This window comes from Mugil cephalus, chromosome 23 (genome assembly GCF_022458985.1).
Source record: "Mugil cephalus isolate CIBA_MC_2020 chromosome 23, CIBA_Mcephalus_1.1, whole genome shotgun sequence".
In the NCBI taxonomy this organism is placed as follows: domain Eukaryota; kingdom Metazoa; phylum Chordata; class Actinopteri; order Mugiliformes; family Mugilidae; genus Mugil; species Mugil cephalus.
In genome coordinates, this window is record NC_061792.1 from 9,833,164 (window position 1) to 9,847,278 (window position 14,115).

The 14,115-nt window shown below is 42.1% G+C and overlaps 1 non-coding gene across 1 annotated transcript; it reads right to left on the reverse strand.

Annotated features, from left to right (window-relative positions):
* Positions 1–1,155: 1,155 nt before the first annotated feature.
* trnat-cgu lies at positions 1,156–1,227 on the reverse strand. Its single transcript has one exon. It is a non-coding gene; the product is annotated as a tRNA-Thr (tRNA).
* Positions 1,228–14,115: the final 12,888 nt, after the last annotated feature.

The window sequence follows — 14,115 nt, forward strand, 5'->3', positions numbered from 1 at the left end:
TGTTGTTGCAAACAGCAGAGAGCAGACACAGAGGCAGGGCTGGAGAGCACTCTCTCAAATGGCAATAATTACCACATTTGACATTGGTGTATCCGTGGCGCGCTCTGTTTAGAAACCAACTAATTCGCCGCGTGATGAGTGAAATGAAGCCTTTTTAGCCGAGCCGAAGTGCGCCTGAGTACCTCCTAGCGCAGGAATCCTGTGCAGCTGCCAGTTTTCTCCCTCGAGGTGCTCCGCAGCCAAAAGCAATTAAAATACACCGAGGTTACGGATGACTCAAAGCCCCCATGAGGTGGGGGGGTGGGCCCCCCCCCCCACGAATCTCAATTAAACAAGGGGAGGGCCGAGCCTCCTCTGTCACTCTTGATATTTCACCGGCGAGCTCTCGGGAGTTCCCCGAACCATCTGGAAAACCGAGAGGTAGCCCAACGAGAAACTACGGGAGGCATCTCGGAACATCGGTCATCATCTAATCAGGTGTTTTAAAACCACCTGAAAGATCATGTGTAGGTCGTTTAGAAAGAAAAAAAAAAAAAACAAAAGAAAGAAAGATTGGGAAGGTGCCCACCAAAGCCTACGATAAAATACAACAATAGGAAATGAAGGCCGGACGAAGCCTCGACCTTTTCTCCTGGATTGTTCCTTTGATACTCCATTGGTTCGAGTGCAATTTACTGAAGTCACATGATTGTATTCCCGCCGACTAAACTCATTACATTTCAGGCACTTATCGCTCGCTTCCATTTGCGGCTTCTAGTATGTGAAATTGCCTCGCGTTGCTTTAATGTCAGACATTCAGAGGGGTCCCTTAAGAGATCCCTTAATAGTGCCATTAAAATGAAAAATGCTGTTTCTGTGTGGTTACCTCGTTGGCTATCAATGACTGGATGCCAGCTTGGGAAAAAGCAGAATGTTTTTTTTTTGATCTATTTAAATTGTAGCCTATATATAATTTCCAAGCTGTTGTGTTCAGAGTCGATTAGTTCCAGTGTGAAATTATAGGATATCTTTAACATTAGCAAAGAGAAAGAGAAGAGAGTGGAAGACACGACGATCCTCCTGCTCTGTTTCTGAGGAATCCACCACTTTAAAAGTGAACGGATTTAATCGGAGGACGTTTGTTGCCAGAAACAGTTAGCATCTTTGTGAGTATGAAGGCGTGGATGGGAATTGAACCCACGATTTTTGGTTTACGAGACCAACGCCTTACCACTTGGCCACCACGCCTGGAAAAGATGTGCTTCACCCTTTGTGTCAAGACAGAATAGACAAGCACCTCTCATATTTTGTTATGTTCTCATTTTACAACCAGCTGTAAATGGTATTTATACGATGCAATTAATGAGTGCTAATTAGCTAGCACGGTAGCTATCATCTCTCCAAGCAATAGCTGTTCACATGACTAGAAATTAGAGGCCGATTTACACTAACCAGCCACTTTATTAGGTACACCTTGCTAGTAAAGGTTCAAATTGACACGTTAGCGTCACACAGCTGCTGCAGATTTGTCGGCTGTGTATACTGAGTGTATATTTTGAGCTAAATCCCGACTCCTCCTCAAGCTAACCCTTGGTCATTGTTTCCCCAAGACACTGATTCACGGGCTTGTGTTTACCTGCTTTCATTCAGGAGGATGAAGTTGTCAGGGTTTCCTTTTGTCTCCGCGCAGTTATTTATTTATCCTTTACAACTGTTGCGAGCCAATCTATGTGTGAGACTTGAAAACGTTTTGTGGAGTCGCGCTTGGTTATTAGCAGAGATTCCTTTGTGCGAGACCGAGAGTAACCGGAGCCTGGATTCGACTCAAGGTTTTTTTTATTTTAAAGAGCGTTGGCAGATTTTCAATAGCGCAGCTAATTCCAAAGAGCTCGAGTGAACCAGAGAGGACAGATTCTTGCTTCATTGTAACTGGCAGTTGATAAAATACCCACCCCCACCCAAGGTGAAGCTGACGATAATAATGATTATTGCTGCAATATTATTCTTAAGAAGAAGCCAAGATTATGTCTCGGAAAGGTTCTCCAGGAGGTTTGCCAAAACCCAGCTTCTCTCATGGATACCGCTGCTAATACATGATGTGTACCTCTGAGGAATTAGTTTCTATCTCCTGACAAAACACACCACAAGGCAATACTTGAGCATTATTAATAATAAATCAAAGCTGGCCATGTAACCAGGCAGGCAGTCATCCGTGCTGGCCTTGCATTGATCCACATAAAGTGCCTTCTACATGTTACATCGTAGTCTGGATGGGAAAAATAAAAACAATCATCCATGATCTGTTAAGGATGTTTTTTAAATGCACCGGACTAGAAATAAAAATTAAACTAAAAAAAGTGACGTGTGACAAAGAGATACAGATAAGCTCGGTGATATCAGTACACAAACACAAATAGCAGCTGATTGGGGTCAAATCCCACAATGCACACGGTGACATGCGTACAGGTTACCGCGGTTACCAAGCAATTTACACACTGAGCTCGCGGACGAGGAGACGGCTAACGACCCAAGTGTCACTCAAGGTGGCCGAGTCGTTAATAATGCATTCACGGTGTAGCTTACATGGGTCAGCTGTATAAAAATGTGGAAATAAATTTTAACACGAAGGTCGTCAACTCATTTTCGGCGTCAGCCTCAAGTGGTCGTTAGGGGAACTGCAGTTTTTGGCGCTTTGAGTTAGCACCTTTTTTCTCACGGTGATTATAAGACAGATGTTTGAACAGCAGCTGGATTTATTAGTAGTTTGCCTTTGGATTTTATGATAAAATCACAAGGATCATCATAGGTCTTCAAACCCCTAGTGGGTCCACAGAGGTACTGCAGACGGGGTCGCAAAATCTTTGGTTGATTAAACATTTTTTATATATATTTATTTATTTTTTATTTTTTAATTTCCTCACAAATTTAAATTTCTTTAAATGCACATTAATACGAATCCAACATATTTCAGTAAGGCACAATATATAATGTATATTTTACATTTATTTATTACGTTTACGGCAGTTGCACACCCACCCTACTGTTGCACGTATGAATATTTGAACCTGTGTATTATTTGAATAGCTTAATTTTGAATGCAAAAATTATATTAATAATGTATATTTATAAATAGCACTAGACTGAGTTTAATATAGAGCACATATAGTAGGTAGCAGTTTGGGGGTCCTTGTTCTTAAACTTACCAAAAACAATACATATTAGCTTGATTTACGTCTCAGTGCAGGTAGTATAAAGTTATTCAATAACTGTCTGTCTGTCAGTGACGGTTGTTAAAGCAATTTTCCAAAACAAACAATTCAAATCCAATAAAAATGCATATGATACACCTGACACTGCCAATTATGATCCAATGCGTTTGCACCGATGCACCCAGCTGTTTTGTAATATCAATGCGACCGATCTGTTCAGCAGGAAAAGCCAAAGCCGAGCTTCCACCTTAATGGATTTCAGAATTATCTCGAGTATTTAATAACACATTGATTTTCGTATAAGGTTCTTCGGTGTTGTCTTTGGGGGAGAACCTAAAGCGAGGAGTGCCACTCGGAGAAGCGGGCGCACACTCTCGGGATCAATACGACGCTTTTCCTCCAATCACATCCGCCCGTATTGGATGACAGGAGCTCGACCGCATCCTCTCATCTCCCTCTCCTCTCTGCTGAAGCATATGGTCAATAATTGTTCCCTGTGAGGGAAAAATGATCTAATAATAAAACCAATTCATTTGTCACATAATAATGAGAAAAGCAGTTTACTGTAATTAGATCAGACGCCAATAAAATACTGATTAATGATTCGGTGGGAAGGGAAGAGCGGCCGTTGAAATGTACCTGTTTTGCATTGGTCCTCTGACCTTAACTGTTAATAGGATTTTGCAGCTGTGCGCGCGTGTGTCACATCCTTTAAAGCTGCGGGTTTAGCAGGAAGTGTATCTCCGCCATCTCTCGTTTCCTCCCCTGTCCTTCCCCTCAGCTGGAGCTGGGGCTGGCGGAGTTCAAAGTGGGAACGGGAGGAGGAGGAAGAGGGAGAAACGAGGAAAGAGCGATACGAGGAGGAAGAGGAGACATCCTGGTAGCTAACTTCCCTTTAACAAGCAGCGCGTTTGAATGTGCGAATGCTCCCAGCGGGGCGCTGAACTCATCTGATGTTGCATGCACATAGCAGGCTTCACAGTACATAGTGTATGTTTGATGTAATAGTCGGATATTAGCATTAATTAGGACTATTCTGTATTTTTACACATTGGCTATCCTTCACTTGACCTTAAACACCGAATGCTAACAAGAAAACCAGCAAACAGGAACGTCGCTAATCACTAATATGCAAATGTTAGGAGCGCTCGCCCTCACCCTGCAGAAGAAGAAGAGGCCGCAGCCAGATGACCTCGTTAAAAGAGCGCCGGTTACATCACACGCGTTGGAAATCACATCTTATTTTCAGGCCTGTTTAAAGTGCAGCTGCATAAAAAAAAAAAACAAAAAAAAAACAAGCAGGTGGTTGGATTCGAGAGGCTCCGATTCGGAATAAATCTTTCCGTGCATGTTGCTAAAAATGTGAGTCAGCTATTTTTACTGGGAGTGAGGCAGATGCTTCCTTTGGGGGTTATTTTTTTTGCATCGTCTACAACGTGTGTGGTTAGGGTGCTGCTGCGGGGCGGGGTTTTTTAAAAGCGTGTCATTTCGGACGAAATCGAATTAATCTTTTATAAAGGTAGAACATGCAGCAATCGTCATTCGTGTGTATTTTCTGACTTTCTTCAAGCGTAGCAACCCGGCGCAGGAGTCAGCGACAACAAGGCGAATACAGCCGCCCTTTGTTCTCCGTGCATGATATGGATCTGTGAGCCTGTTTGATCGAGGTCATTTCATATCTCTGATTCACTTTCCTTCACCTTCCAGTTTGCAGCCAACGAATGCTTTCTACTATATCTGTTACACGCACCAAAACGTTGGGGAACATAACACGAGGCTGAATAGGAAAAAAATGTAGAAAAGCCGTCAAAGGAAAGAAGAAAAACATCGAGTCTGTTGTCATTCTCTCGCAGCTTATTGTCCTCATATTCTAAGCCGGCGTGGGCGCGAGGAGATAAACACCAAGAGACTCTTCTCTCCGTAGATGCATCCCTTTACCTCAGGAGCTCGACTAATTAAAAAACGCTGCAGGTCCAGCCGTTCCTCGTCGCTCATCCCCTCGCGCCGCGAAAAAACACAATTCGGTCGCCGAAAACGACGGTGTTTTTAATTCAATTAAAGGGAGATGTCTGGACCACGGTGGACTCTAGAGTGGAAGCGGCATAACAATATCTCATAGCACGGTTAGCAGATAGAGCCGTGCGTGGGATTCGCTCTTTGTTTTGACACGGGGGGCTGAATCACCACAGTGGAAGGGTTTTAGGGGAAGATTTCATTGAGAACTTCCTTGGGAGTGTTAATACGACAGCCACCGCCATTGCATAACACGTATATTCCTCCCCACCGCGCCCACAACCGCTCATATTAGCGGGAAGTTTTCTTCTTTGATCTCCCTCCAGGTTTGACACGTTACTTATTATCTCCTCCGTGTTTTCCGCAGACTTCCTACGCCCCTGTGAAGGCCAGGGGACGGCGGTGGGAGGCTAACGGGGAGGCTCACAGCGGGGAGAGTCACTCCTTTCAAGTGAGTCCCTGCAGACGGGTGATGGACAAACTCGCTGACGTGAGAGAAAGGCGCGATTTAGCGGAGCAAAAAGAACAAAGGGAATCTTGAAGGCAAGACAGTATGCCAATCCAATCCTTTTCTAATTTCTAATGAGTTGTAATGAATTGCTAATGACTGGTTTTATTTATTTATTTTTTTAATATAGATCCAATGAAAAGATCTAAACCAGCAACAGAGTTATGGTCTTAAAATCCCGTCTAAGAAAAGACGAAACTAGTGATGATCAATCCGATCCGATACTGAGTAAAATTCTGCGATATCAATCTGATACCGATACTCTGTGTAAATACCCGCTCATGCATGGGTCTTCAACAGGGGGTCCTGCTGCAGGGGGAGTCACAAAAACTTTGGTTGATGTAAAATTTTTATGTATTTTTTCTTTAATTTAATCTTTAAATACACACTAACGTGAATCCAACACATTTTACTAAAGGGATTTATTTTAAATTCAGAAGTATATTGAGGTAGAGGCCTCATTTACAACAGTAAAATCAAAAAGAGGAAATATTTAAAATAATAAGACCATCAAAATTAATTATTGTTTAACTATTACGAAGTTTAGTTACTTTCCACTGTGTTCCTACATTACTTCCGATGACTGAAGTATCGAAAGTATCGATATTTTTAGTTGAGAATCAATTTTAGAGCATAAAGACCTAGTATCGAAAGTATCGATATTCCTATATCGAAAGTATCGATGTTTTGATTTGAGAATCGATTTTGGAGACTTGGTATCGGAAGTATCGACATTCCGTATCGATTGGCACATCACTAGCCAAAACTGTTGTACTGAAATAGGAGAGAGTTGTGCATTTGTTTGTATTTTAAGCCACTCATGAGCTCACTTGTTGTTTTTGAAGTGTTTTCAACAAGTTAAAAGGCCACTTCAGCTGGAATTTCCTGGTTTTCCTAAGAAGATGCGAAAAAAAAAAAAAAGGCAAGTTTGTTGTGCTTTCAGATATTGGTTCATGGCTGACCACACTCGCTGTGGTGTGAAATCAGAACTCCAACCACTTTACTTTAGTGTCTACATCATCTAGGTCAACCGGTATTTTTTCAAAAACGTTTTTTGACATGGAAAGACTTTGTCCAGGGCCTCATTAGCGTTCGCAGAGCGGAGGTCGTTCAGCTGGAGTCAGCAGTTCGAAAAACGGGACTGAATAAACCATAAAGTGATTTAATATATGCCGGCCGTCGTTTTGGACCACTGACCAGCGGAGCCCTGGACTCTCCGTCAGCATATAAATCTCGTGTTCTCGTAAACGCGAAATGAAAATCAATAACAATATCACACCATGGGTATCTTGTCCACGACTGCTCACTTCACACCCCCGGTAAACACATTAGGTCATGTCCTTGGTGCGTTTCCCAGACGTCTGTGTTTTACTTATTTCAGAATTATTTAGACATAATATATTTCATTTTTACTACTTGTATGTGCCATGAAGCTTATTACAGGAATATGTTCAGATTTATTAAGATTTTTAAAAGAAAAAAAAAATGCTCTTTATAAATATACATTATTATTATCATTTAATTGCATTTAATATTAAGCTTTTCTTTATCCCTTTACTAAAATATGCTGGATTCAGCTTTTACTTTATGTATAAATACGTCGTCCCTTCCTCTGTCTTTGTGAGAATATACAGTCCACACACATGCACACACATAATCCTGCCGCAGGAAGGTGTTGACAATGAGCAAAAAGGTTGTAAATAAGCACTTTTCCAGAAGAAGCTAAAGAAAGAATCAGAGGAGGCAAAGTTTCGAAAGCTTTAACAGTCGTAACGTGTTATTTGTGAAACCGTTGCGACGCAGCGGGAGCAGCTTGACTAATTTAAACCTGAAAATCCTCCCAACGCCAAGTGACTCACTGCAGAAATACGAGTTGTTGTTGTGACTTCACATGTATGAGTTCGGGACACTTTTTCCACGCTGGTGGAGACCCAGATATGTCATATCTGTGATGCGCTTTACAGAAGACTTATCTTTTCAAATTCTGAGGCTGCAGACTTTTTACTCCAGTAGCTGAGCGTTTTTCCCTTTTCCTTTTTTTTCTTTTTTCTTCATCTTCTCCTCCCGTTATAGATGTGCTTGTCAGATTGGGTAAACATGACGTCCTCCTCTCCTCGCGCGACTGCACTAGCACGTATGCACACGGCGGCGTGCGCGCATAGACACACTTTGCCCTCTGGTTATTAGCAACAATGTCATTGGAAGGACCTGAGATGTCGGCGTTTGTGTGCGTTTGTGTGTCGTACATGAGAAGATGAGACATTTATTGAGGCCACGTTACGTTACTCCAATAAAGTTTGCATCTGCTCTTATATGTTGGCAAAAAATTTAAGTCTGATTTTAATCTGCGACATTTTATTCATTAAAAGTTCCCTCATTCTGTCCTCCAGCAGGATGAAACCATTAATAAATTTGGAGCTACTCAAACGGCTGGGAGTTGGGATACTACGCGATGAATAATGCAAATTTACTCGCTCTGCTTTTTTTTTTTTATTTATTTATTTTTTTAACTGTAAGTACGGCTGCAGCTCATGGATGTGAAACAACCCAGGCCTCCAGGAAGCGTCGTTAAACTGTGCAGCCATGCATTCATCACGCAACCGCCCTAAAAAAATAAAAATAAAATGACTTGCAAAATGACAATTATTAGAATTCGATCCCTGCTGCACAATAATATTATGTGAGACTATAGCAGGAACCTTTGATTACATTATTTTATTAGTGTAACGTTACAGCAAAAACGCAGCTACCTAAACATGAAGGATTCTACAAATGTACAAGCTCGGCTGAGACGGACACTAACGAGAATCCTCTGTGGCATTGGTCTCCAAACAACCCCTAGTGGATGTGCAGAGGTACTGCAGGGGGGCGTCGCAAAATCTTTGGTTGATTAGTCATTTTTTATATATATTTTTAGTTTTCCCCCATGAATTTACATCTGTTTAAAACCATGACTGCAACATATTTTAGTATCCCCACTTTAGTTTCCTCACTGGGATTGAGCAAAACATTCATTTATCTTTGTTATGTTCTACTCCAAAAAAAAACAAAGCCGAGGACTGAACGTGTAGATTTTCTCATAGACGTCTCATCCGAGAAGCTTCTTCAGCTCTGACTTCTTTTAATGGCATTTTGTGAAAAACACATTATGGCTAGTTTTTGAATTAACTCAATGACCGGACTGGAAAGAATCTTTTGCAGATTTGCAAAAACACTGATGTGGTCTCACATCTGGCTGGAAGCTTTTATCGTGGGATTTGCTAATACCTAAATCCATTGCCTGTTCCTCTAACATAACATCGAATATCTCCGTCTCTTTACCCCCAGCGTGAACAAAACGCTCAAGTCTCAATTTTCAACCTGCACAACAGCACCAACAGAATGACTGAAGGCGATGCGTGGTGTCTGGACCCCAGGGCCCATTGTTTCATAATTTATTCACCAGCACCAGATGTAACATTTTCGGTAAATGTGATGTTTTGTTAACCACGGGACAACCACAAGAGGAGAGATTGCACAAGCTTATCTCCTGCTCTCTCTCTCTCTCTCTCTCGAGGGGGTAATTTTCTCTGCGATGATGCAATGTGAGGGTGAGGTTTTTTTTTGTTTTGGAAGAGTTTTTGATTTAATTACTTCAAGGCATGCACACGGAGACAATGATGGCAAGTAACGTCGCCGCGAATTACTGCTTACTAATTAGAGGACAATGGGAGGCTGGAATCAGCCACGGCACATGGTGCGGACATCAGTAGAAAGCGAAAACACACTTAAGTTGTCATCCGTCATGATAAATGAAAATGTAACGTCTCGTGTGTGTGCAGCTTGGAGTCCAGCCGTGGCTATTTCATGATAAAAGGAACCAGGCTGACGCCTCCAGCTCTTTGTGCTTTCCTTTCTCTTTTGGATGTTTTGTTTTGTTGTAAATATCACTTCTTCTTCTTCTTCTTCTCTTGCAGCCAGAGGATAGAGGTTTAACAAAAGCGAGCTGCATATCTTTCACACGCAGAGTCGACAGAGAGGTTTGTTTTCTGTGAGGCAAACCAGTCAGGATTAAGTCAGAGAGGAGGGTTCGCCACTTTCTGTGGGAATAAACACCTCCACAGCTCGGATCGATACCAAATCGATGCCAAAATATCGCATCGACACCGAAATATCGATACTTCCGATACCAGGTCTTCACGCTCTAAAATCGAGTCTCAAATCAAAATATCGATACTTTCGATACTTCAGGGATTAGAGGTAGTGTAGGAACACCCCCTGGGGGTCCGTGGAGGTACTGCAGGGGGGGTCGCAAAATCTTTGGTTGATTAGACATTTTTTTTATATATTGTTATATATAATAACGTATAAGTAATACATACAAATTTAAATTTGTTTAAATACACATTAACATGAATGCAACATATTTTAGTGAAGCGATAAATGGAGGCTACACCTGCACATGTTTGAAATAAAAAAATTAATATTTGAACCTGTGTATTATTTAAAAAGCTTAATATTGAATGCAAAATTATAATAATAATGTATATTTCTAAATAGCACTGGGCTGTAGAACACATATAGAAGACTAATGCATTAGGATGAAAGAAAATATCGGTATCGGATCGCCAATATCAGCCTCAGTATCGGACTGATAAGGAAATCTGTGTTATCAAACATCACTGCCTCACGCAGAAGAAACCGAGCAAACAGACTGTCTGCGGCTCAGACTAAAACAACAGGTGCTGTGTGGGTGTTCACTATTTTGCAGATTTCCTACGTCTCGGCGCTTTTTAACCTCCAGCTTTGTTTTGGCATCTGGAGTCTGATACGATGACAATATATGTGCAGAGGGAAGAAAAAAAAAAAAAAGCATACGGAAAGCACAACAGTGGCAATCTAATTATACGAGACCTTTAAACGAGTCTCTCCTAAAACGCGATGACATTTTGCTGCAGATTAGTCTCCACTCGCCTCTTACTCTCCTGCAGCTCTGCAGAGGAAGCTGTTCGCCGTCTCTGGGCTCATGAACGTCCTGCTGAGCGTCAGGGCTGCACATTAAAACCGTGCCAGCGCGTCCTGCAGGAAGGAAGAAATAAAACAGGGAGGAGATCCTTAGAGAGAAGACACAGCAACACCAAGAGGAACTTCAGAAACTGATAGTACACCACACTGAACATTAGAAGATATGTGAAGGGGAATTTCTACCATATTAGGATGTATTCGTTCCCACTCGTGTACCTAATGAACTGGCAAGTGGAGCAAATAGCAGAAACCAAACTAAATTTGCCTAAACACGCAAACACATCTAAATAGTTACTGTATGTGCAGATTCCTGGGCTAAGTGAATTTTAATCCACTTTAAAATTAGTTCTGTTTCGATCAATTTGGCGTATGGAAAGATTCGCAGTTTTAAAGCAATTTGCGGAACTTTAGGAGGAAATTTAATCTGCTGCTTTTATTTATTTATTTATTTATTTTCCCTTTCCCCACATCTGCTTTGGCTCCCTCTAATCTTTTCTTATTGCCAGCGAGTTAAGCACCGTGGGGGGAATTAGATTGGGAAATGAGATTTCGGGATTTTTTCCTTTTTCGGGCAAATAATGTGTGAAATTGCACAATGCAAAATTCCCACTTGCTCGTAGTCTCGTGGTATTTTGGGGGGGTACGTTAATTGAAATTTGTGCTGCACAATATCTGCAATAAGATTTGTCTCTAGTTCTTCCAGAGCTCAGTATTTGCTCACATCCTGCAAACGAAGAAGTATTTAATTAAACATGCTGCTGCAGTTTCTGACTGCAAACTTATTTTGCATATTATATATATATAGTCTTTGCATCATATACTTGATATGTGTCAGTCCAAGTCTTCCATCCACACAAGTCTGCATGCAAAGCCTAATCTGCATGCTCAGATGAATAATGAACCCCCCCACCAGTACATGCACTCATTTCTTCTTCAGGTCCTTTCAGATATTTGCACATCTTGCTAAAGATTCAGTTGCGTTTTACTCCCCGCTCTCCATTTGTCCCACTTCGATCCAAAGTAAATCACTTCATTTTACGCTTTTTTTCGGCCCCCCCCAGCTGATCTCCCTGCAGCCGCGTCGTGCTATCGCATTTTCCGATTTATATACGCGATCTTGCGATGAATGCAAATCCCAGCTGTGACAACAGTGAAGATAACCGCTGTGATTTAATCACCATCGCGCGCGCCGCGGCCCCTCAGACATGAACCAGAGGCTTATCAGGCATCATCAAAGAGGCTCGCGACGGGAGGGGAGGGGGAGAAAAGATTTATCATCTCAGATGTTTGATAATAGAGTTGTCTTAAAGCAGATGATAATTACAACCACAGACTTTAAAGCCGGGTTTTATGTTTCTATCAGTGCGGGTGGTTTTTGACGTCGATATGTGCGTTCGTTTTTTCCTCCGTTTTGGTCTCAACCTTCGGGCGCATCTGCGAAAATCGTAAAATTAAAGATCAAAAGTGGGGCTCCTGATGAGCGGCCATCGCTCCGTGACCCATAAAACCAGCGCGCGGAGGTGCCAGATGTGGGCAGGTGTCGGGCCGCGGCCGCTTTATTTTTGCCCGTCTGAGCAGGTGGCTGAAGGCGGAATGGTGACAAGTCGGCGGCGGGGGCCGTCGGCGTTGATGCGAGTGGACAGAGTGTCAGAGCAGAGCGCAGTGGTCTCCACGGCCCACTGTCACATCCTGTGACACTCAGTGGACGCTGCAAAACGGAGATGTCTTTGAAAGCGTCACCACCCCGTATGTATAGTCGACCCCCTGAGTGGGTTTTAAATGATAACTTCGCCCCCTGAAGATTCTAATGAATAAAAGGGTTTTGCTTTTTTTATTTTTTTGTTTTTTATTTCAGTCTCCACAAACATCTCCTTCTCCAGACACTCCCACTACTTCGCTACCCCTGGGCAAACCCATTATGTCTCATCATCTCCAATTCTATCCAGTTCCACTCAGCAATTTCCATCTGAGAACGGCCGCCTCTTTACTCCGATTTCACTTCTGATAGCAATAAGAATGAATATAAAAATCTACAGCTGTCACTTAAATTTAATAGCGAGCGCTCAGTCGCCTCTCTCCGTCCTCCCGTTTCTGCATCCGCGGATAAGAAAAGCAAAGTCGCGCTGATTGCTTTCTGCTTTCCCACTGATTTAATGAACTACGAGTTGTGTTTCTCTTTCTCTCGGGCTCCCTTTGTTTTCCTCCTCTTTGAGGGAGGTGTCGCAGGGAGCCACAGATTAAATTCACAGCGCCGTATTCCCCCTGGAAGCTGAAAATGATATCTCGCCGCGCCAACGTTTTTTTGCCGACTCTGTGAAATGTTGATAAGGCCGCTTTGCCTTTAAATGAATTTGTTTCATCGCCGCAGAAGGAAAATTTGGTGCACGTGCGGCAAATATAATCTCGCTTGTACCAAATGTTACGCGATATCGGTGTGCAAATTACTCATAATTGCGTTTTGTTTTTGAAATACGCACGCTTTTGGGGGGTAGCTGGCTCTGTGTGGGAATGACTTCATCATCTTACAGGATGACTGACTGGCAGGCCTCAGGGTGTCAGTGTAGCACCGCCGACCAGAAGCTGCTCCGTCAAAGCCTCGTTCAGCGTCACAACGGTTTAATACCAGAAGGACACGCGCGTAGCTGACATATTAAATATGCAGCGGAGCCACCGCAGTTCATTACACAAAGACAGCAGCATCGACTGCCGCTGCTCACATCACTGCCCGTCACTTAGGTGTGTGTTTTAATCAGATGTCGCTGTCACCACCCATCAGGGCGTTTATAGCTTTGGTGCAGCCTGGAGCTATTTGGGGGGGGGGGGGGCGCAGTAATGTGAGGAGGATGAGGGAGTAGCGAAGAGCATCTCGCGGTGCTAATGTGAACCGACTGAGAGAACTCATTAAGGAAGAGGTTCCAAAACATTATTATTGAGCGTCATTTTCTGAAAACAACTTTCACTTGTGGCTCTCAGGTTTTAGATTTATTATAGTAAAACAACAAACATAAAAAAAAGTTAACTTCCGTTCAGAAAAGGATATTATGATGATATGATTATGATTTTCACTTAAGGTGTTTTTCTTTATTGAGAATTGATAAACAAAACTTTAAAAAAAAAATGGTCTTTTTTAATTTTCTGTTTCTAAAAATAAAGAAAAAGAAACAAAAAATCACCCATTTTTTTCCACATTTTGCAACAGGAAGTTGTTGTTTTCAAAATAAGAGCATGTATTAGGACGGTACTATGTTTCTGGCAACAATGCTCAAATATATGACTTATATCTGTGGTTTACACTTACCGAGGTTAAAATGTTATTTATTATTTTTAGTTTTTCAATCTGTAAATATCAGGTCTTATGTTTTTCTGACATTCCGTATTGTAGTCTTTTTTTTCCTGAGACTG